Source organism: Coturnix japonica, unplaced genomic scaffold (genome assembly GCF_054131305.1).
Source record: "Coturnix japonica strain WE unplaced genomic scaffold, WE-NBRP24 Scf044, whole genome shotgun sequence".
NCBI lineage: Eukaryota > Metazoa > Chordata > Aves > Galliformes > Phasianidae > Coturnix > Coturnix japonica.
The window spans coordinates 2,229,046-2,251,041 of NW_028188947.1; positions in this window are offsets into that span (position 1 = coordinate 2,229,046).

Sequence of the window (21,996 nt, forward strand, 5' to 3'; positions counted from 1 at the left end):
ATGAAGGACAAACTTCAATAGATGCAGCTTGAACATGGCATGCAGTTGATCACTGTGTTTTACTGTTCATTCAATTGCATCACCTTTCTTTCCATTTGCTGGCCAGATAAAAAAGAGAAATCTTTCCCTTTCCACGTGCAGCTGGTTCTCTGAGGAAAGCCAGTGGAAGTTGGTGCAAAGCAGTTTTAACACTGAGCGGATGAATGCAGAGGAGAAGAGTGATGTGAAGAAAAGTGATGCAAGTCCCATAGGTCCATTGTGAGCAGAAATTGTGTGGGGAGGTTGAGAAGGAGCTTTGTCAACACAGTAACAGTACAGAACTCATTGGGACATCCTGGATTGGTATCAGTTGCACAGTGCTGCTTTAAACCCAGCTATAAATAAAGAGGCAATAAATTTATAATGGATTCTTTCTCTTTAAGCTCTCTCCAGATATCCCTCCTTTTTGCTGAACAAGTTCTGATAACCTGAAGAAGATAACAGGATGGCATAAGGCACAGGAGATTCTTTAGGTTATAATGGGCCCCAGGGCGCATTTGATGCTGAGTTCATCAGCCTCCAGTGCAGAGAGAAGTTTGCACAAAGTGCTCAACAAGACAAAGTCAGAAGTAACAGTGAAGTTTCTTGGAGTATTAATGGGCCCACTGAGGAACATTAACAAGCAGGCTTCCCAAGGGACTTGTTAGAGAAGATAACTGGAAGCCATGACTAAAGGCAGGCAAAGGCACTGGCATGCTAAGAAACCTCTCCTTTGCCTTACAAAGCAGACAGGTCATGCCCTGATTGCAAGACCAGTGGTAGAGAGGTCCTGTATCTCATGTTGGCTCCGGGCATTTCCTGGGGAAATGGGTTGGAATTTTGTATGATGTTAAATGAAAGACATGGGGACAGAAGATCCCAGGCTCTACATGTCGTGCAAGGACGCTGTGAGGTTCATGTCCCATATGAGACCTATGTTTCATCGCAGGATGTGGGATGTGAGAAGGGCCCAGTCTGAACAAGCAGTCAATCCCTGTGAAACTCTGAACTTCAGATCTCTCAGTTCCAGTGCCCTCCTTTGCACATTCTCCCAGAGTTTGATGTCCTTTATGTTCTGCGGTGCCCAGAAGTGCACCTAGTGCTGCTAGTGAGGCAGTAGCAATGCAGAGCAGAGAGGGATGATCCTTTCCCTCACCCAGCTGGCAATAAGTTGCTTCATGCACTCCAGGGGACTGTTGTCTTTCCTGGCTGCCTTGGCACACTGCTGACTCACATTCAGTGTGATGCTGACCAGCACCCCAATCCTTTCCAGTCAGACTCCTCTCCAGTGTCCCATATCCAGTCAGTGTGTATGTCCAGCATTGCCCCTACCAGGTGCACAATCAGGCACTTGTTCTTGTTATACTTTATGCACTTGGTGCTTAGTACCAATTGGTACCCACTTCTCTGACTTGTCCACATCTCTCTGCAAGTCCTCTCCACCCTCAGTCAAGGCAACAGCACCTCCTCATCTGGTCTCATCAGCAAACTTGCTCAGAACGTCTTCTAGTCCTGCATGCAAGTCATCTGCATAAACATGAAAGGAAAGTGGCCCCAAAATGGAACCCTGGGGACCCCGACAGTGACCATCTACCAGCCTGATGGAACCCACTGACTATAATCCTTTGGGACAGAACTGCTGGCCAACTGCTCACCCACCACGTTGTGTTTCTGTCTAGCCATATGCAGAACATTCTGTCCAGAAGGTTGTTGTGAGAAACAGTATCAAAATCTCCACTGAAATCCTCAAGGATTACATCAACTGGCTTCCCTTTGTCAACTAAATGGATAACTGTGTCTCAAAATGAGCTTAAATTAAACAGGACCTTCGCCTCACAAACTTGTGTTGGCTGCGACCAATGACAGAATTGTCCTTCAGCTGTTTTTCCATAACTCCCACCATCATTTTCTCCATAATTTTACCAGGCTCTGGACTGACAGGTCCGTAATTGCCCATGTCATCTTTCTTGCTCTTCCTTACAACGAGACAACATTTGCCAGCTTCCTGTCAGCTGGCATGACCCTAGACTTCTATAGATGCAATTGAAATGAGAGCCCAGAGCACACTAAGGTGTCATCATTGAAAGAAAGTAGATGTGCCATAGCTTTGCAATGCCTTGAACTCCAGAGTATGCCACAAATGGAGCAGAGGGAAAGATTTGCCTCTTCTGTAGTGAACTCATTCATTTGGTAAGCAGAATAACACTACCTGATACACGGGGACTGTGTCTCTGCTCTGCTCTGCTCAGCTCACAGGGCAGAGGTTCAGGGTGTTGCTCTCATGTCAGTGCAGGTAAACTCGCTTTAACCCTTTTTCCTCTGTAAATGCTTCCTCTGTTTCTATGCTCAGATACACTTCCACATTCCCTCAAGTACACTTTCATATATCATTAACAATTACACTTTCTTATACCATCAAAACAGTTTGTCAAACAGTACGGTTCTTCAGTTCACATAAACTGCCTTAATACAGTCTGTATTCTTCAGTTATAAACACTGTGCCACAGAACCAGCACTGATTGAACCACCTCCCTCACACACTTCCTCGCAAGCAGTACATAGTATTACATAAATGGGTTGACACTCATTGGTCGGGTGGAATGTACACCTCTCCTCAGGACAATCTTACTAATCTACAGTGTACAAACTCCCATCTTCTTACATACAAGCAGAAACTACTTATGAGTGGACAGACAACACAGTCTTTCACTTTGTCCGTGTCTGGCCATTTCCCTCACAGGAGGAAGGAAACATGGATCGGGACTCGGCACTCACCCTGCAGCTGTTCTGTGTCTCACTCACACCACACTCACTCTGACATTTAGATCAAAAACCATGGTTTATTCATACTACACAATGCTGACAATGTTTTCTAGCTGGAATCTTAATAACACTCATACTCTGGTCGACCAGTTGCAAACGTTAATGTTTTTCCCAGAGTCGGCTTGACACACGGTACCAAACACTTAAAGCAGATGATAATATTGAACATACAACCTATAAGCCCCATGATTACACCTTGGAGAACCCAGGCTACCATTTGACAGGCTATCCCATACCCGTAGGAGAGACCAACCTAGGTCCCTCCTATTGTCAACTACCTGGGAGAGAGTATTTGTTCTTGTTTCCATTCATATGACATACAGTTCCCTTTCATAGGAACTCACCCAAGGAGTCTTCCTACCCCAGCTGGCAACCAAAGCCATGAGTTCACCTCCCTGGGAGCAGCACGTATGGCTGTAAACTGTGTAGGATGTCTCCTCAAGACATATGGGCTCCACTTACCATACACATACCTGGTCCACCTATGGGTGGTCCTTGTCTGTCCCTGCAGTGATCAGGTGAGGAAGGGAGTCCTTCAGAGAAATCTCAGGGTGCACCAAAAGTGTCTCCCTCTCAGCTGGTCCTGCAGCAAACAGAGCTAGTCCCACCTGGGCCGCCAAACAGACTACAGGAATTGAACTCTATAACCTCTATAACTGATACAGTCTCCCATGACATACTTATACCAAAGTTGAGGAAGTATGGGATAGGTGAGTGGACAGTGAAGTGGGTCGAGAATTGGCTGACTGGCAGAGTGCAGAGGGTTGTCGTTGGCGGTGCAGTGTCTGGCTGCAGGCCTGTAACTAGCGGCGTCCCCCAGGGGTCTGTGCTGGGTCCGGTCTTGTTCAACATCTTCATCAATGACCTTGATGAGGGGATAGTGACCACCCTCAGCAAGTTTGCTGATGACACGAAGTTGGGAGGATTGGCTGACACACCTGAAGGCTGTGATGCCATTCAGAGAGACCTGGACAGGCTGGAGAGCTGGGCAGTAAGAAACCGGATGAGGTTTAACAAAAGCAAGTGTATAGTCTTGCACCTGGGTAGAAATAATTGCATGCACCAGTACAGGCTGGGGGAATAGCTGCTGGAGAGGAGCTCTGCTGAGAGGGACCTGGGCGTCCTGGTGGACGACATATTGACCATGAGCCAGCAGTGTGCCCTTGTAGCCAAAAAAGCCAATGGCATTATGGGGTGCATTAAAAAGAGCGTGTCCAGCAGGTCAAAGGAGGTGATCCTCCCCCTCTACTCTGCCCTGGTGAGGCCTCATCTGGAATATTGTGTCCAGTTCTGGGCTCCCCAGTACAAAAAAGACAGGGATCTCTTAGGAAGAGTCCAGTGGAGGGCCACAAAGATGGTGAAGGGCCTGGAGCATCTCCCCTATGAGGAGAGACTAAGTGAACTGGGTCTGTTTAGCCTTGAGAAAAGAAGGCTGAGAGGGGACCTGATCCAGGTCTATAAATATTTGAGGTGAGGGGGGTAAAGTGTTGAGGCCAGACTCTTTTCAGCAGTGTGTGGAGACGGGACATGGGGAAACAGACAGAAACTGGACCATAGGAAGTTCTGCACTAATGTGTGCAATAACTTCTTTATGGTGAGGGTGACAGAGCACTGGAACAGGCTGCCCAGGGTGGTTGTGGAATCTCCTTCTCTGGAGATATTCAAGACCTGCCTGGATGCCGAGCTGTGCGACGTGGTGTAGGGAACCTGCTTTGGCAGGGGGGTTGGACTCAATGGTCTCTGGAGGTCCCTTCCAACCCCTACAATTCTGTGATTCTGTGAATATCATGGGGTGGTTTGGATGGGGAAAGACTACCCCTTTGAATGACCTTTTGTCAGGGCATGTCCTGGGATTCCTAGGATCCTCAAAAGGCAGCATTGCTTCTGTCACTGAAAAATGGGGCCCTGTGTGGGACGGAGGGAGGGTCCATGAGTCCCTGGCCCACCTGACTGAGTATTTCCATGGTCTTAGCAAAGACATACGTACAACTTGAGAATGACAGCTAGCTGCGTTCATGGTGGCATGGCCACTGCTGATGGCCTTGAACTGTCTGAACATAACTGAAGAGGCTCAGGCTGATGCAAATCAGCTATTGAATGATAGTGTTGAAAAACTGGAAAGACAGGTGGCAGTTTTGATGGGGAAAAAACCTAATTCAATCATTCTCTTATGGAAGATCAGGAACATCTCTCTGGAAGACCATGGGGACCCTGTACAAGGGAATCTGTATAAAATGGACTCTGTAAATGAAGGCACTAAAAGGTCAGATTTTGAGGTTCCATTTGGACTACATCTATTTGAGATCTGACTGATTGTAACCCAAAAATGAAAAAAAAATGCAGGATAGGCTGGTGGGAGTGCCCTGACCAGTGGCCAACCCCCCAAACCCTGCTGCCCATAATACAGCAGCTGAACTGATGGATATAGTACAGTGGTTTAGACAGAAACCAAGAGAGCATGCCAGCATAGCTGCTCTGGTTATGGGACATGGAGGCAGAAAGCGCTGTGGTGAATGGACTGGAAATTTCAAAACAGACATCCATTACTACTCACCCTGCCCTCAGGCAAAGACTGTATGCTCTGTCCAACATAATGAGGATAGCCATTTGATCAGTGAATGATTTATGGCTGTGTGTCATATAACATGGCCAAATAAGAATGACATACCATTAAACATCAGCCTGTGGTCCTCTATGGAGGACTAACAAAATTATATTAGAGAATTAGGCATGAAAGAGGCAATCTATGAAGATGATTTTGAGAGCCCAGTCAATAAATTTTTCATCAGGAATGAGGGATCTCATCCTACAGCCATCACCTTTACATCAGTATAAGTCTATGTTATCCATACTGAACCCCCTAGTGGCCCTCAGGTGCTGTAATACAACAGGCTGCCCAATTGATGGGGAGACAAGAGTGCCTATGGCCAGAGGCAGGCTCTGAATGGTGGTGGAAAGGTCAGAGAACCATCTGCTGCCATGACTTAGGCGTCCAGCCCCTAAGGTAATCCAGTCTGGGCCCATTAGGGTCTTGAGACAACAAATGTTTAAAGACCAGATTAGAGCAGGAGTTCAGTTTAAAAAGATCGATGGACAGCATAATCAGGAAAAAATATCTGTTAAACAGGCCCAAGCACTGAGTATTTATAGTCCAACCTTTTCAGCCAAACTAGATGTGAATGTAACTCAAGAAGGGTCTGGATGGGGGCTCTGGCAGAACCAGAGTTCTTTGTGAACCCCTATGAGGTTTTGGTTACAGGTTTGGCATGGAGCAGAATAAAGATACATCACAGTTGAAAAGCATTTATTGGCTACCTATTCTACACTACAGGTGGTAGAACCAGTAACTCAGATTTCAGAGGTTATCGTTAAACAACAAGGCCAGACCAGGGGTGGGTAAAAGATCTAACACACATCTCTATGATGGGGGTGGCCCAATCACAAGCAGTGGTGCGCTCAGTTGTTCTGCTTGCCTGCTCCTCAAGGAGTTAGGAGAAATCTATGCCTGTTGAGTGTTCGAGTGCATGCACAATGCCATGTGGAGGGCTTATCACAATAAAGATTGGCGGATTTGCTGCGTAGACCGGTCAGAACTCAGATCTGCGTTGTGCTTCCTGCGGCACCAAACGCCCACCAGTGGCAGTTCCGTGTATTGGCCAGCAGGTGGCAGCAGAGACCACGGAAAGAACGTCTGCGGGACAGACCCTGGGGACCCATTCTCTTTTGATTATAGGGGAAGAACACAAAGATGGAAGAGGAGGGAAGGGGGAAAAAAATAAAAGAAAAAAAGAAAAAATCAAACCACAGCAAACAAATAAAAACTTCTCCAAACGTAGCAAACATGAATCTCTGTCAATAAATAAATGAGTATTTGAATTGATGTCCCTTTCCCTTGACATTACTATTAGCATTACTTTGATGGTGCCCTATCTGGGTCATTTCCAGGGGATGTCAGGAGTAAGGCACAGTGTCAGGAGAAAAAGAACAGACTCTGTTACTTTATAAACGTGATAATAGAGAGAGTTCATTGGAAAAAATGCAACTCTTTAATAATACTATAATAATAGCATGCTTCTGATTGGATGCAGGCATCATCTGGGCTCTGATTAATATTACTCTTAAGGTAAAGATTATTGTTACCATAATGATTTTTTTTTTGGATTATGATCAGGGTTAAGGTTCCTTTTGCTACAAACTTCTAGCATCATTTTTGTTGTTACATTTGGAGTTAGGGACGATTTTAGAATCAGGGTAAGGGTTAGGATTAGAGTTACATTGCGGGTTATTGCTGTTATCTTTACAGCTCCTGTGAGGGTTGGGGTCTGGGTCAGGTGTTTAAAAAATGAAATGAAAAAAGCATTAAAAAAATATATTTAAAGCTTCAGATTTCCTTAATCTTTGTGGGAATCATATAATGTGCAACTCAGATCTACCTCTGATCTGTGGAGAGAGAAGGGCAATGTTTCCAAAAGTCAGTACATTCATTCTGTCCTGTGCTGGGCTCTACCCACCCTGTGTATTTATCTTGTGCTTGTCTCAATTCTCCCCATGTCAGAATGCCCCCAGTCTGAACTTAACTCTGTTCAGCAACTTTCTTGGTGGAAAAACTACTTATACAGCTGTTTTACAAGAGGGTTATACATTCAGTTAGGGCCTACACTATGTACTGAAAATACTGGAAACCTCCACTGCAAAAACACAATCTACCTCTCCCATCTGTGCAGCCTTGCAGACCCAGAGCACGCCAGGTTATTTCTGCTTTCATAGCATTTGCATGCTATAGGGTGAGCAAAAGGTTCTGCTGCTTGATTCTTCTGCAAGAGCTGCCTACCGGCAAATGGTTGCAGGGATGGAGGATGTGACAGAAAGCATTTGTCTCCACAAGAGCATAGTTACATTCAGTGCAGAGAGTGTGAGAGTCAGGTTGGTGTGGAAAAGCACTGACACGCTGGGTATGATGCAGTGCTCACATGTCTAACACTCACATACATTACTGTCAGAAGGATGGTGCTGTGTTGTGCTTCTACCTTTGGCAGCCCCTGGAGAAATGCTGTGGCACACAGAACACCTTTGTATTGCACTGACTGCTGCCATGCAGCATGGATTTAACACACCAAATCCAGAGGAGCACGACTGCATCTAACTGCCCTGAGAAAAACTACTATAGCTGAAGAGATGAGGAGGCAGCTGCTCATCTGCAGAACAAGCAGTACTGCCAGACATTGGGCCAGGTGAGCACCTCCTGCTGCAGCGTGATGATGACAGGGCTGGAGATGATCTGCAAAGCCAGCTTCAAAGTGGGAGACGTGAGTCAACATGGCAGGAGGACAGAGGTGTTAGGGAGCAGCCAAGGCATCAAAGAGTATCAGAAGGCTTTGAAAGGTATCACAAAGCAACAGCCAGGAAGACTGGGATTATCATGAGCAGCAACCTGGATGCTAGAGATTATTTGCTCCCATACAAAATGGTAGAGATCTTGCTGCAGACATCCCAAAGCCAGGCAAAATGGGAACCCAGAGCTCTGCCTGCACGAACCCCACAGCCAGAGCATTGCAAGCTGAGCTGCCTTGCTGTTTGTTGCATTCATCCCAATCCCTGTGATTGAAGACTCGGAATGCAGTCAAGGCGATGACTGAGCATGAGAGTGACTTTATTCAATAAAAGACAGGAGGGCTTGAGAGGTCAAGGGTGAAGATGGGACTCCTCTTGTCAAGATGAGAGTGGCTCAGAGCTTGTGCTGCTGCCTGGTGCCTGGGACTGGCAGCCTGACTCTAAGTCCCCATCTAAGATGCTCAGCTTCACCTCACTGATGCTGACCTGCTCCTGCATGGTGGTCATGCTGTTGGGGCACTCGGGCTGTGCTTGGGATGGGCAGCACTGCAAAGGCGCTGGGTCACAATCCAGGCAGGTGACTGTGGTGTCTGGCAGGCTCAGGTCAGGAGCTTCAGCAGAGCCAGGAGATATGAGAGCATGAACGTGGATGAGCCCCTTGTGTCCATCACTGTTACCATGTGGAAGGCTGTCATCCGAATTGCAGCGATTTGTGCTTAATAAGAACTCTCCATTGATGGAAACACACTGCACATCACTACTTGGTTTGGATCTTTGGGGTTGACAAGGGCTCGAATCACCTAGGAAGGCATAGAAACACAAGGGTTAGTGTCAAAAGTTTGCAAGTTGAATCATGAAAGAGGTTGTTGATACTTGGTAATAGAGTGGCGGCAGGAAGAAGCAAATAAGCTTCAAGCAACAGAGCCACTGTCTTGAAAGTGATCCTCATTCAGGTCCAGCTCGTGTGTTGTTTCACTGTAATCTGCTTCTTTGGGTCTACCTAGTGGGCAGCAGCACTCGAGTTGTTACTGATATCACTGAAAAGAACTGGAGACAATTGTTCTATTCCTAAGAGCTTCAAGGTGCCTAGAAGCACAAATAGAAACCAGCAGTATTTCATCACTTCACCAAAAAGAAGGTCAAACACCTGAGCTGTGAAGAGCAGTTACAGAACCTGTGCATAAGATCACACCAGGCATAGTTTGTTCTAACAACAGTTATGGCACATAGTCCATTTCCTTCAATATTCCCAAAATGAAATGATGTGGAGCATTACAGGGAAAGAAACACTGCACACAGACACTATGACCCTGATTAGACTCAAGCAGCAGACTTAAAACAAGTCAGAGTTTTTGATTCCAGGATATTTCAGGACCTATCGTGTGAAATTCAGTTACACAACAGTGCCTAGGTGCCTGCGTTTCAAGCAACTTTCAGATCACAGCCATGTAAAATAAAAACAAATTCAGTGCAGAAATAGCAATCCTGTACCTTAATACTCATGAGATTATCCATTTTTTACAGCACTCTGACTAAGTTCTAAAACTTGCTCATCCCAGTTCACTTCAACAAGTTCCACCAATTCAAGAAATGCAGTTCTGAGATCCTCTGTATGTTATGCAGATAGAATTGAACAGTGCAGAAATAGTCTCTGACAGCTTTAAGAGCTCCGTTCTGCTTACAAACTCTCAGTCCAAAACTATTCACAGTTTTAAGGCAATGAACACCTGAAGCAGTTGGATCATCTGCCATTTGCCGCATTCTGCTTCTTGGCATCATGATTAGCACAAAGGGTTTTCTGCTGTCCTGCAGAGATGGAAAAAGTCCTGCTTACAAATTGACCAAGTTTCAGTGTACAGCAGAGTTTGTACCAGACTAAAAAGCCATGCCATTCAATTCATGTGCTCAGGTTGTTACGCACTCCGAAAGGAAACAGAACTAACTGTTGGATTCTGAAGGCAATCTGTGGGGTCCTACATTACCTCCTGATTCTGGAAGAGGAAATTCTAATAGCAAATGCAGAACTTTGATCTTTGTAGACATGAGAAGAGATGGCATTTAGCAACATTCATTTCTGGGAAAGCAAATGATGTGTCTGTATTTTTACTACAGATAGTATAGGGAGCAGCCAGTTGAAGAACCAGATACAAAAATATCTAGCCCATTGGCAAGAAAATACTTCTCCTTAAATTCTGTATGCTACCATGGTACAGAATTAGGCTACAGTGCCACATAGGCCAACCAAGTGTAGAACCAAATCCACAAAATACTGGTAGACAAAGCAGCAAAAACAGGGACAATATTCAGCAGACAGGCCTTTCTACCCACAGCTCAGCATGTTCTGCCATCCAAAAAGCAAGGCCTCTTGTCAAGCTCAGCTATTTCCCTTCTCAGTGTATTCTAGCACCACTGATGCCCACTGGTATCCTCCTGTAGAGTGCCATCATATTGTCATCATCCAAAGGGAAAACCCACACAGCAGAGCATACAGCACTACACCCATGCTCCAAATATCCGCCTGAAAAACAAAAAGACAAGCTTACAAACCTGAAGCACCTCAAATGGCTTCCTGACAGACTGGATTGTCTGCCCTTGCCAAAGCCCACATATAGCCCATGAAAAGCTGGCTCTTTCCCTCAGGAAAAAGAGCCTTATCGTCCCAGAGAAAGCATATAACCCTCATTCAATTGCCCTTTCACTCAGCTTAGAGCACTACTAAAACCAGCATCTTCACCTTAGCTCATCACACTGCTGCAGTTCCTTTTACAAGGATTTCACTGGCAAAAATGAAATCAAAGCCGTCACAAGGGATTTAGCACAGTTACGTGTTACTGGCTACGAGAGCTGTCAGCACAGTCACCTGTCTGGCTTTGCTGCTGTTCTATTTATGTATAGGCACAACAAGGTTCAGACACCTCACAGTGCAGTTCTCACTTTGACTGTAAAGAAAAAGGAGGCTTGAAAAGCAGCGTGTGGAAAACAAAGAAACAAGAATTAGAACAACAGTGGGGCCATGGCACTTGTAGGAATTGCTCCGCCTTTAACAGCGATTCAAGAAGGATGAGGGCATTCCAAACCAGACCAGTTTGGACAGATTAACAACTGCAAGTAGTGGGTTCCAAAATTCCAGACATGAAATCAAAGCTGGAAAAACTCTTCACATTTTCATCTCTCAATTTTTAGTACATTGTGCATTACAACGGAAACAATTCTTCACATACAACTTGGAAGCTAAAGACAAGTCTGACAAAACAGACTGCACAAAAATGATGGATAATTAACAGAGCAAATTGCTCTTTCAAAAACTTAGTAATAGAAAGAGATCTCTGAAGTTGCTGTTCTGTAGAGCACCAAAGCAGTCGCTTGAGGCAGTTCAGGATTAGCCTGAGACAAACCAGCCAGCTGTGTGAACTGAGACCAATTGCACTTCTTCTATTTTACTTTCATTCTATGTGACCTCACTAAGCAAATATTGTCTAAGACCATGAGTATCACATAAATGTGCAGATCTCAAGCTGCTCACTTATCTAGTACCCTTGGCATGATGCTTTATTTTCCTCAGCTATTCATCTAGTTTGTGCCTGTTGATTGTGCAACAACAGCCTGTTGGTCTCGATTACCTGTAAGAGGCTTTAAATTTGGCCAGGAAAAATCATTTGAGGATAAGTAATTATCTGGGACTCAGTAAGGCAGTCTTCCCATGCTTTCATAACAGCCGAGATACACACACACACAAACTCATGGAACCCCACTGCTTTGCACAATCCTGTGCACACTCACATGTGTCATGCACTGATTTCCCAGCCAGTCCTCATGGGGTCTATTACTTAGGACAGGAGTGCAGGGGAGCAGCCAGAAGCTGTTTGCATTCCCTGCTGTCTGCTGGGCAGCTTTGCTGGAGATGCTTGGGTTGCTTTGCTTTTCCTTGGGAGGTGGGAAGGAGCTTTGGGTTGGAGGCACATCCCGTGCCAGAGCATCTCGATGGCACGTGTGTGGCACTGATCTGCAGCAGATGAAGGGGAGGAGGTCCCAGCACAGCCCTGCACCATGCTCTGCCACACTGGGCAGCTTGTTCCTGGCTCAGCAGCGTCATCAGACAAGAAGCAGGGAAAAAAATCAAGGATGGGGGGTACCATCAAACGCAGTTAGTGCATGCCTGTGCAAGACAAACAGACCCAGAGCTTGCGGGTTATTCCTGCTTTTGTAGCATTTGTGTGCTGTAGCTGAGCAAAAGGTTCTGCTGCTTGAATCTTCTTCTGCAAGAGCCACCTACCGGTAAATGTCTGTAGGGATGGAGGATGTGACAGAAAGCATTTGTCTCCATGACAGCGTAGTTACACTTGGTCTAGAGAGTGAGAGAGGCAGTGTGACACCCCAAACACATATTTAGCATCTGTCCATATCATTAAGGCTCTCGTCAAGGCAGTTATTTCAGCCTTCTGAGGGGTAGTCCCCATGGCTGATGGTTGTGCTTCCATTCCCTGCTCAGTAGCAGTTACTGCATGTCCTGCCTTACAGCCTCCTTGTCTCACAAAACTGCAGCTGCTGGTAAACCAGGCGTCTTCTGCATCTTCTAAGGGTTCGTCCTTCAGCTCCGACCGACTGGATGTAATGTGCAGCATCAGTTGTTTCAAAGCAGTGATGTCATCCTGGTTCTCCACCAGGGGAGTTCCGCTAAGGAAAGATACTGGGTTGGCAATAGTAGTTACAATTATTTCTATATCACCCTGCTCTACCAGGATGGCCTGGTATTTCGGGAATCTTTGGGGTGAAAGCCAATGTCCCCCTATTGCCTCCAATACAGTAAACACTGCATGAGATATTAAAACTGGTATCCTTTGGCCCAGTGTAGATTGATGGGCTACTTGAATATTGAGCACCAGTGCATCCTGGATATCCCTTACTCACTTCAAGCTGTTTCAAGTTTACCATCAGTCTGTAGCTGTGTATCCATGGTCGGCACCCTCCTGTCATTCCTGGCAACGTATGGAGTTCCTTGGCAGTTTGCAGCTCAGGGGTTGAGCAGATGGCTTCTTTCTTGGCAGTCCTTAAGGTTCAAAGTCCAGCTGTCATCTCCTATCCCAAATACATCACTTGCTGCTGAGTTAGTTGTGCTTTCTGTCAACCAAGAAACTCAGCAAACTCTCAGTCTATTGTACACAGTCCTTTTGTTGCTGTGGCACCCACGTGCTCCAGTAAAGTTCCACCCTAGGATGGAGGATGCCAGGTCTCAGGCTCACGAGTTGACCAGTTCTCAACAATCATTCAGCTGTTCTCACAACCCTGGGTAACACTGTCCAGGTTCACTGAGTCTCTTCTCCCTCTATTAGGGAGAACAGATACACGCAAGTACTCGTATGCTATCATGAGGAATCCAGTAGGTTACATTTAATTTAGAAGCATGATGCAATCAAAAGCTCGCTTAAATAAAAGCATACCCTTTTCTTTCACTCAAAATAATAGCCCAGAAAAAAATAAAAACAAAACAAAACTCTCATCATAATTGTTAAAGAAATTATCTACTAGATCTCAATGGAGAGTGGAGACACATGCTAGTTTTAGGAACACAGCGCTTATCTCATTATCTGAATGCATCTCAAGGCATGCTCCTTGTGAAACTGTGAGAACTTCTATCATTAACAGACGTGTACCGTGCCCTGATATATGGTTAAACTGCTTGCAGTACACTGTCAGATGTACAGGCTGGCAGCTGTATGTGCTGTGACCAAATAAACCCCACACTGAAACCTTTCAGAATTTTAGGATCTACAAGTATTGCATTCATATTAAAAGTAAAAAATTCCTAAGCTACACATGTTCTAGGTTTCCATTTGTTAGATACAACATACCTTTGGAAGTAGGCGCCTGAAAGGATATGCCTTCTACTTGCTTCTCTGTCTGGCTCTTCGAAAAGAAGGCCTTTGGAGCGGGAAATGCAAAGGGCAGCTCATTTCTTAACGCTGACTCTGCATCAACATTCTCTGTGTTTGCACGCTTCTTAGATGCCACTTTTCTTGTCACTGGAGTTGACAGTGTGAATTCCATATCACCCAGTTGAGTATCATGCCTCGAATGGTGCCAGAGATGGAACAAAAGGTTTTCTGATCACAGCCGGAGAAGTTACTGTCAAAGAAATTCTAACAGCTGAGAAGGTCAGACACAATGCTTATAAAAATATCATACATTATTTGGCTATTGAACAAAACAGTTGAAAACTCTGATTCTCTCCTAGAATAAGTTCGTTTCTTATAGACTGTCAAACAGCATTTTTTTATTTGTTCATCTCAATTCTCCATTGAGGATTAACCCTCACCAGCTTATCTAAACATAAATATGAATTATCACTTGGTTTAGTTAAAAATTTGAATAATATCACAGTGGATTTTGTTGTCCAACACAGTAAGATTGAATTTCTTTCGGTACCTTTCAACCTCTGCCTACCTCCAGCCTAACTCCAGAATCTTATTAACTGTGCCTTATCGCTTCCCATTGTGTTTTAAAATCCTCACTGACTCCTTTACTTGTTCCCTTGCTTGCTGTTTCTGTGCAAACCAAACACTGGAGTTAGGGATCACGTCAAACCAACCATGGCCTACAGGTAGAAGGCAACAAAATTTATGCTTAACATACTTCTTTGCTCTATCTTTATCTTCCTTTGGTCAAGGTCCACTAGATACTTAAATATGGAGTAAGCACTAGATACAATGAGAAGCAGATTTCTAGATTAAGAGCTGTATTTTTTCTGTAAGAAACTAGCTGTACATCTTCACACACCTGCTTTGTTTTCTGAGTATTTAGATCGAGTGGAGATTCTTCAAACACTGAAGCTACATCAGAAAATTCCATGGATCCAAATGCATCTGGCACATGGCTACAGTCTGGCACATCTTCATATGCCAGAGCCTTTTCAGACAGAAATGTTCCATCGAGATTCTTTTGCAGAATTAGAAGGAAGATTTCATCAGAAGATTTCATCACTAAAGTCTAAATAAGATTGCTTTGCAAGTTCCAAACTATGGCTAACAGCTAATGGAAGTCCACAGGCCAGCAGCAACAACTTTTATATTATGTTCTTAATATTCTAATTGTTGATATGACGTTCATATCAAGAGCAGAAGGGAAATTACTCTTAGAGCTCAAGTCATCTTTCACAGCCTGTGTCAACAAGAGCAGCACCTCATAGCCTTTGGTTTCAAGACCCGGACCACAAGCTAGCTAATGATTTTATACAGAATTCCAGAGTTCAAGTCACTGTTTACATTTGGGCTGAAATTGTACTGAAAGCCTTCAAGTTCATCACACTTAATTATCACTGGCACCACACATAACTCCACGTTACATATGTGATCACACGCAACCTGGAAACTTCAGACAATTCCCAAAGCACTCCACTTGCACTTGGCTACTAAAGTACAGAAAAAGGAATTAACATCAGAAATAGCTGCAGTCAAAACCATCTAAGAATCCAAGTCTCCAGGAAACAAGGAAAGCAAATCCTCTCCAGGACTGTGTTCTAAAAGGAAACAGATCAGAAAGGTGAGTTCTTCCCCCCTTTGACCACCCACTCATGTAACGTCCATGTCATTTCTAAGTATGCTGCCCAGACCAAGACTGAGGATGCTTCAGAAGAAGACCTTCCCTGCTAAGCCAAACAGAACAAGTAAGGTACCAAAATATGTAGAGCCAAACGAGGAAAGGTGCTCTAGGAAGGTAAGCATCACAAGAGACCAACAGGAATACTTACACAATCCAAACAATGCACAGTTTCTGTTCCACAAGCTGCCAAGAGGAATGTGTGCAGTACTCACAGCGCACCATGTACACTGCTTACTGCAGTCATACTGCTTCATAGGACCAGCCCAACTTACTAAAACATTTTAATGAGCAGTCCGAACTGTCTGGATCAGCACGGTTCACTTGGAAGGGACCTTCACAGATAAACCTGAAGAGGTGAGGCGACTACACTATCTAAACCTTAAAGCATATAGGACCTTAAAGCATAAGCTTAAAGCACAGAAGCATGACCAGCAGGTCGAGGGAGGTGGTGCTGCCCCTCCACACTCCTCTCATTGAAACCCCATCTGGAGCACTGCACGCAGTTCTGGAGCCCTCAACACAAGAAGGACTTGGAGATGTTCAGGCAGGTCCAGAGGAGGGCCATGAAGGTGATCAGAGAGGGCTGAAAGCACCTCTACTATGTGCACAGGCTGAGAGAGATGGGGCTCTTCAGCCTGGAGAAGACTCCAAGGAGACCTTAGAGTGGCCTTCCAGTATCTGAAGAGGGCCTACAGGAAAGGCTGGGGAGGGACTTTTCATAAGGGCAGGTAGCAACAGAATGAGGGGAAATGGCTTTACATGGGAAGAAGGTAAATTAGGATTGGATATTAGGAAGAAATGCTTTACTGTGGGTGTGGTGAGACACTGGAGCAGGTTGCCCAGCAAGGCTCCAATATGATTGCTTTGCAAGTTCCAAACTATGGCTAACAGCTAATGGAAGTCCTCAGTCCAGCAGCACAAACTTTTATATTATCTTCTTAATATTCTAATTGTGGATTTGACGTTCATATAAAGAGCAGAAGGGAAATTACTCTTAGAGCTCAAGTCATCTTTCACAGCCTGTGTCAACAAGAGCAGCACCTCACAGCCTTTGGTTTGAAGACCCGGACCACAAGCTAGCTAATGATTTTACACAGAATTCCAGAGTTCAAGTCATTGTTTATGTTAGGGCTGCAATTCTACTGAAAGCCTTCCAGTTCATCACACTTCATTATCAATGGCACCACAGATACCTCGCAAAGAAGCATTATGACACCACAAAGGGGCATTATGACGTCAGAAAGGGCATTATGACATCACAAAGGGCATTATGAATCACAAAGGGCATTATGAATCACAAAGGAGCATTATGACATCACAAAGGAGCATTATGACGTCTCAAAGAGCATTATGACGTCACAAAGGACGTTATGACGTCACAAAGTAGCATTATGACATCACAAAGGGGAATTATGACGTCAAAAAGGGTCATTATGACGTCTGAAAGGGGCATTATGACGTCACAAAGGGGTGTTATAACATCACAAAGGGGTATTGTGACATCACAAAAGAGCATTAAGACATCACAAAGGGGCATTAAGACGTCACAAAGGGCATTATGACGTCCCAAAGAGGCATTATCACGTCACGAAGGGGCATTATGACATCACAAAGGAGCCTTATGACGTCTCAAATGGCATTATGACATCACAAAGGGCATTATGACGTCACAAAGAGGCATTAAGACATCACAATTGGTCATTATGACGTCAGAAAGGGGCATTATGACATCAGAAAGGTGCATTATGATGTCACAAGGGGGTGTTATGATGTCACAAAGGGGCATTATGACGTCACAAAGGGGTGCTGGGAAAAGATCTCTGTGTGGAGATTGCTTCTACTAGAGGTAGTTCTATAAGACTGTTATATAGAGCTGTGCAGGGGCTGTAAATCTGTCTGCAGAGGGTGATGATCAGTTCCGAGTGTCTGCAGTCAATGCTCATGGACAGAGCCCATCCAACCTGGCCTTGAATGCCTGCAGGCCTTGAATGGGGCATCCACAACCTCCTTGGGCAACCTGTTCCAGTGCGTCACCACCCTCTGAGCAAAAAACATCTTCCTAAGATCCAACCTATACCTCCCCAGTCTCAGTTTTAAACCATTCCCCCTTGTCCTATCATTATCCACCCTCATAAACAGCCATTCCCCCTCCTGTTTATACGCTCCCTTCAAGTACTGAAAGGCCACAATGAGGTCTCCCCACAGCCTTCCATTCTCCAGGCTAAACAAGCCCAGATCCCTCCACCTTTCCTCATAGGAGAGCTGCTCCAGCCCTCTGATCATCACAGTGGCCCTCCTCTGGACCCCCCCCCAACAGCTCCACATCCTTCCCAGGCCTGGACACAGTGCTGCAAATATGGCCTCACAAGAGCTGAGCAGGAGGGGACAATCACCTCCCTCTCCTGCTGGCCTCCCTTTTTTCAGTGCAGCCTAGAACACACATGGATCTATCTTTTCCATACGGTTATTCCCATCTGTGTACATATATATACCACACCTACACCCCCACAATCTGCTACAACTCCATAGAATTTTCAAGGTTGGAAAAGACCTGGATGATCTTATGATCTTATGATCTCAGATCTTATGATCTGGATGATCTTATGATCATCCAGTCCAACCATCACCAATACTTCCCAGTTAAATCACATCCCTCAACACAACACCCAAACTTTTTGTGAACTTCCCAGGGTCGGTGACTCTACATGAGAGAAAAGGGCACTCAGATAAGGGATTCTGCATTTGCTATTAGCAGAGGTGGGATGAGACCGAGCACTGCCCCAGCTCCTGGGATAATGCAGAAGGGCTGAGACCTTCCAGCTGCTTCCACCCAGGGTCACACAGCAAAGCCGACCCTGCAGGAGTCTGCATCATTCTTTGCATGGCATTGCTAAGAGGAAGATCCCCCCCCTACCCTTGGCTCTACACTCCAGCTGCTGTCTGCCATCTGTAAAGCCACCACAGCTCTCCTACTGGAGTTCCCATCTGCACAGTGACAGCTTGGTTTCTTCTTACTGTCAAAGCAGCCACAGCCTCAGTGCTTCTAAAATCTCCCCTTTTCTGCTGATTTCCTCTTTCTAGTGGCTGGGCAATTCCTCCCTCTCACAGTCATCCCTCTGCCCCACTCTGTGCCCACAGACCCACAGAGGGCACTCAGAGCCAGCCCTGTCCCAGCTGCTGCTGCTTCACATCTGACAGTCTCAGGAGCTGAGATCCAGGCCGAGACAGCAATGTCCAGACATGGTTTGTAGGACGTTTGTGATAGGAAATAGGGAGGTTTGTGATTAAACCTGCCCCCTAAGGAGGAAGGCAATGCTGCCTGCAGCCCCAGCAGGCATTACAAAACATCCCCATTTACAGGAGGGTTTTAAATAGCACAATTCAGGAACTACAACTGCACAAATTCCCGCATGCCCTGGAATAAGTTTGGGAATGGACAAGGTTCTACCACCTGTGCAATGCCATCGAAATAACAACCATCTACCTGTAAACCTCCATCCTCTCCCCTGCTGCACAAAGGGAAGCTCAACAGCAGTGCACAAATGTCCCAGCAATGTCTGAGCACTGCTCTGTGCATCCCAACCTGCTCATCCCATCCACTCCTGGCTGGGCAGCAGGATTGGGGTGGCACACTGCAATGGGCACAGAGGAACGTGGAAGCCCCACACATGTGAGGAAGGGGCTGGCTGTGCTCCACACTCACGTTATCAGACGTGATTTGCCCTTCTGTGGGGAGCCTCTGCTCTTTCCCAGCTCATCCTCCAGCGTCTGGGACTCCAGGATCTCATTCAGGCTGTTGTTGGCTGCGGGGCAGCTCCATGAAGAGCCGCCCCTCCACCGACCGGCACACAACAGCCGCTCCCGCGCACTGCGGCTCAGCCAATCGGAGCCGGCGGAGCTGCCACTGCCCGATGGGACCCCCCCCACACACATATTGACCCCCCAGACGAGGAAGAGGAGGAGGAGAGCGACGAGGAGCTGCCGCAGGAGCTGACGTTGGGGCGGGGGGGCAACGCGGGGGGGGGGTCGGCAGTGGGGGGTGTTGGAGGGGGTGGGGCAGCATTACCCCCGGACCCCGTGGACCCCCCTCAGCCAAAGTGCTGCTCTCCGACCCCCGCGGGCTCTTTGTGCAGCCGCTGCCCTCCAGTTATAGGACACCCCCCCCCCCCATATTGTGCTTTGCTCACCCCCACCCCCCAACTCCAGAACCCCCCCCCCACTCACCTCATCGCCCCCTCCCCCCCCGGGTGGGGTTATGGGGGGTGGGGGTGGGGTCGACGATGTGCCGTAAGCCACGCCGGGGTCGTGTGACAAACCCCCCCCCCCATCAAGATGAATGGGGAGCTGTCGGGGGGGGGGCTCAGCCGTAAGGATAAAGCGGGGGGGTTAATGACGGGGGGGGGGCAGTGCTATAGGGAACGCAACTAATCTAAGCCCCCCCCCCCCACATTAACACCCCATTGTGTGTGGGGGTGGTGGGGGTGGGGCACACAATAACCCCCCCAAAGGCCAAACAGCCCCAACCCCCCCCCCCTCAAAGCCGCTGCCTTACGCTGTGCCCCCCCTGCATGAAAGGCCCCCCCCATCGATTGAGCCCCCCCCCAATCCCATCTATAGTTGAGAGCTATGCCTTTTGTAGCCCCCCCCTTTTAAAGCCCCCCCCCCCAATGTTGTGCACGTTGTGCTGCCCCCCATGAGCCCCTGACCCCCCCCCTTAAAAGATGGGGTGTGGGGGGGTGGTCTCGGACCCCCCCTCCTTTAAACGATGGGGTGGGGGGAGATTGTCACTGCCCCCCCCCCACCAAAATGGACACCCCCCTTTTAGAGGATGGGGTAGGGGGGGGGGGGTTGAAGGTGGTCTCAGACCCCCCCCCCCATTAAAACGGACCACCCACCCCTTTAAAGGATGGGTGGGGATCAGTTACGGGCCCCCCCCGGTGCTGTGTGTGTATGTGGCCCCCTCCCTGTTTTGCCCCCCCCGTGTCGGAGTGTGCTGGGAAAGGATCTCTGTGTGGAGATTGCTTCTACTAGAGGTAGTTCTATAAGACTGTTATATAGAGCTGTGCAGGGGCTGTAAATCTGTCTGCAGAGGGTGATGATCAGTTCCAAGTGTCTGTAGTCAATGCGCATGGACAGAGCCCGTCTCTGGAATTCCCAGGGAGCGTGCACCTTGGTAAGCACAAAAACCCCATGAGCAGCTGTGTTAGTTCCCTAAAGATGTTTCCTTTGACTTTAAGGATAGTAGTGCATTAACACACCAAAGGCTTTCCTTTATTCCTAGTTCTCCTATCTCCTATCAACCTCCAGCTACCATTAAAGTGATACAAGTTCTGTTTCTGTGACAGAGACATGAATATCCTTATCTTTTGATATCTCACATGTGCAAGAGGCAGAACTTTCTGTAACAGATCTTAAGCACAGAAGTGCTTCTTCCAGCACTCATGCAAAGGGAGAAGTAGAAATGTCCCTATGATTTAATCTTCCATCTCTAAATGAGATACCAGACTTGCATCTAAAGAGCATTAAGACATACATGTTGTTCTTCCTCAGAACCAGTCCTGGCTGTGAAATCCCCCTAAAAACTGGTGAAGCTGTACCTGGAGGGGACGCCATGTTTACTACTGACCTTACAACAACGTGTTGCGGCACTTGGTACCTCAGTGGTAAAGTCTTACAGGAAAGCAAGACCTGCATCATCAAGAGAACCCAAACTACTCCCAGCCTAATCATAAAGAACGTCACCAAGAACAATGATGGAGCAGAAGTGAAATTTGTTGCCAGAAATGTTGATGTCAGCAACAAGATAAGAGTGAGAGGTATTTCCTCTTACAGTCAAGGCATAGTTGCTGTGATCTGATGATTAGAACTGGGGCTGCAGGCATTCACTGACTGTACCAAACACCTGAAATTGCATCCCATGGACTGACGTGAGTCCTGGTAATGACCTAAACATGATAGCACTGAGTGTAGGGTAAGCCAATCTACCCAGCTGCTTGGTATCTGAACCAGATTGCTTCATGCCAGCTTATGAATGTCTGCAGTTCACAGCTATTGGCCAGTGCATTCAGTCAGCAGGTTTACCACTGCATCACCATATAGCAGTACTTTCAGCTCCAGGTTCAGACAACTTTTCTGATTGTGCTGGAATGGGTTAGAAGTAGGGGAGCAATCGTTATAATAGTATCTCTATCAATCAGCTTTGCATGACAAAGTAGAACAAATAAACAT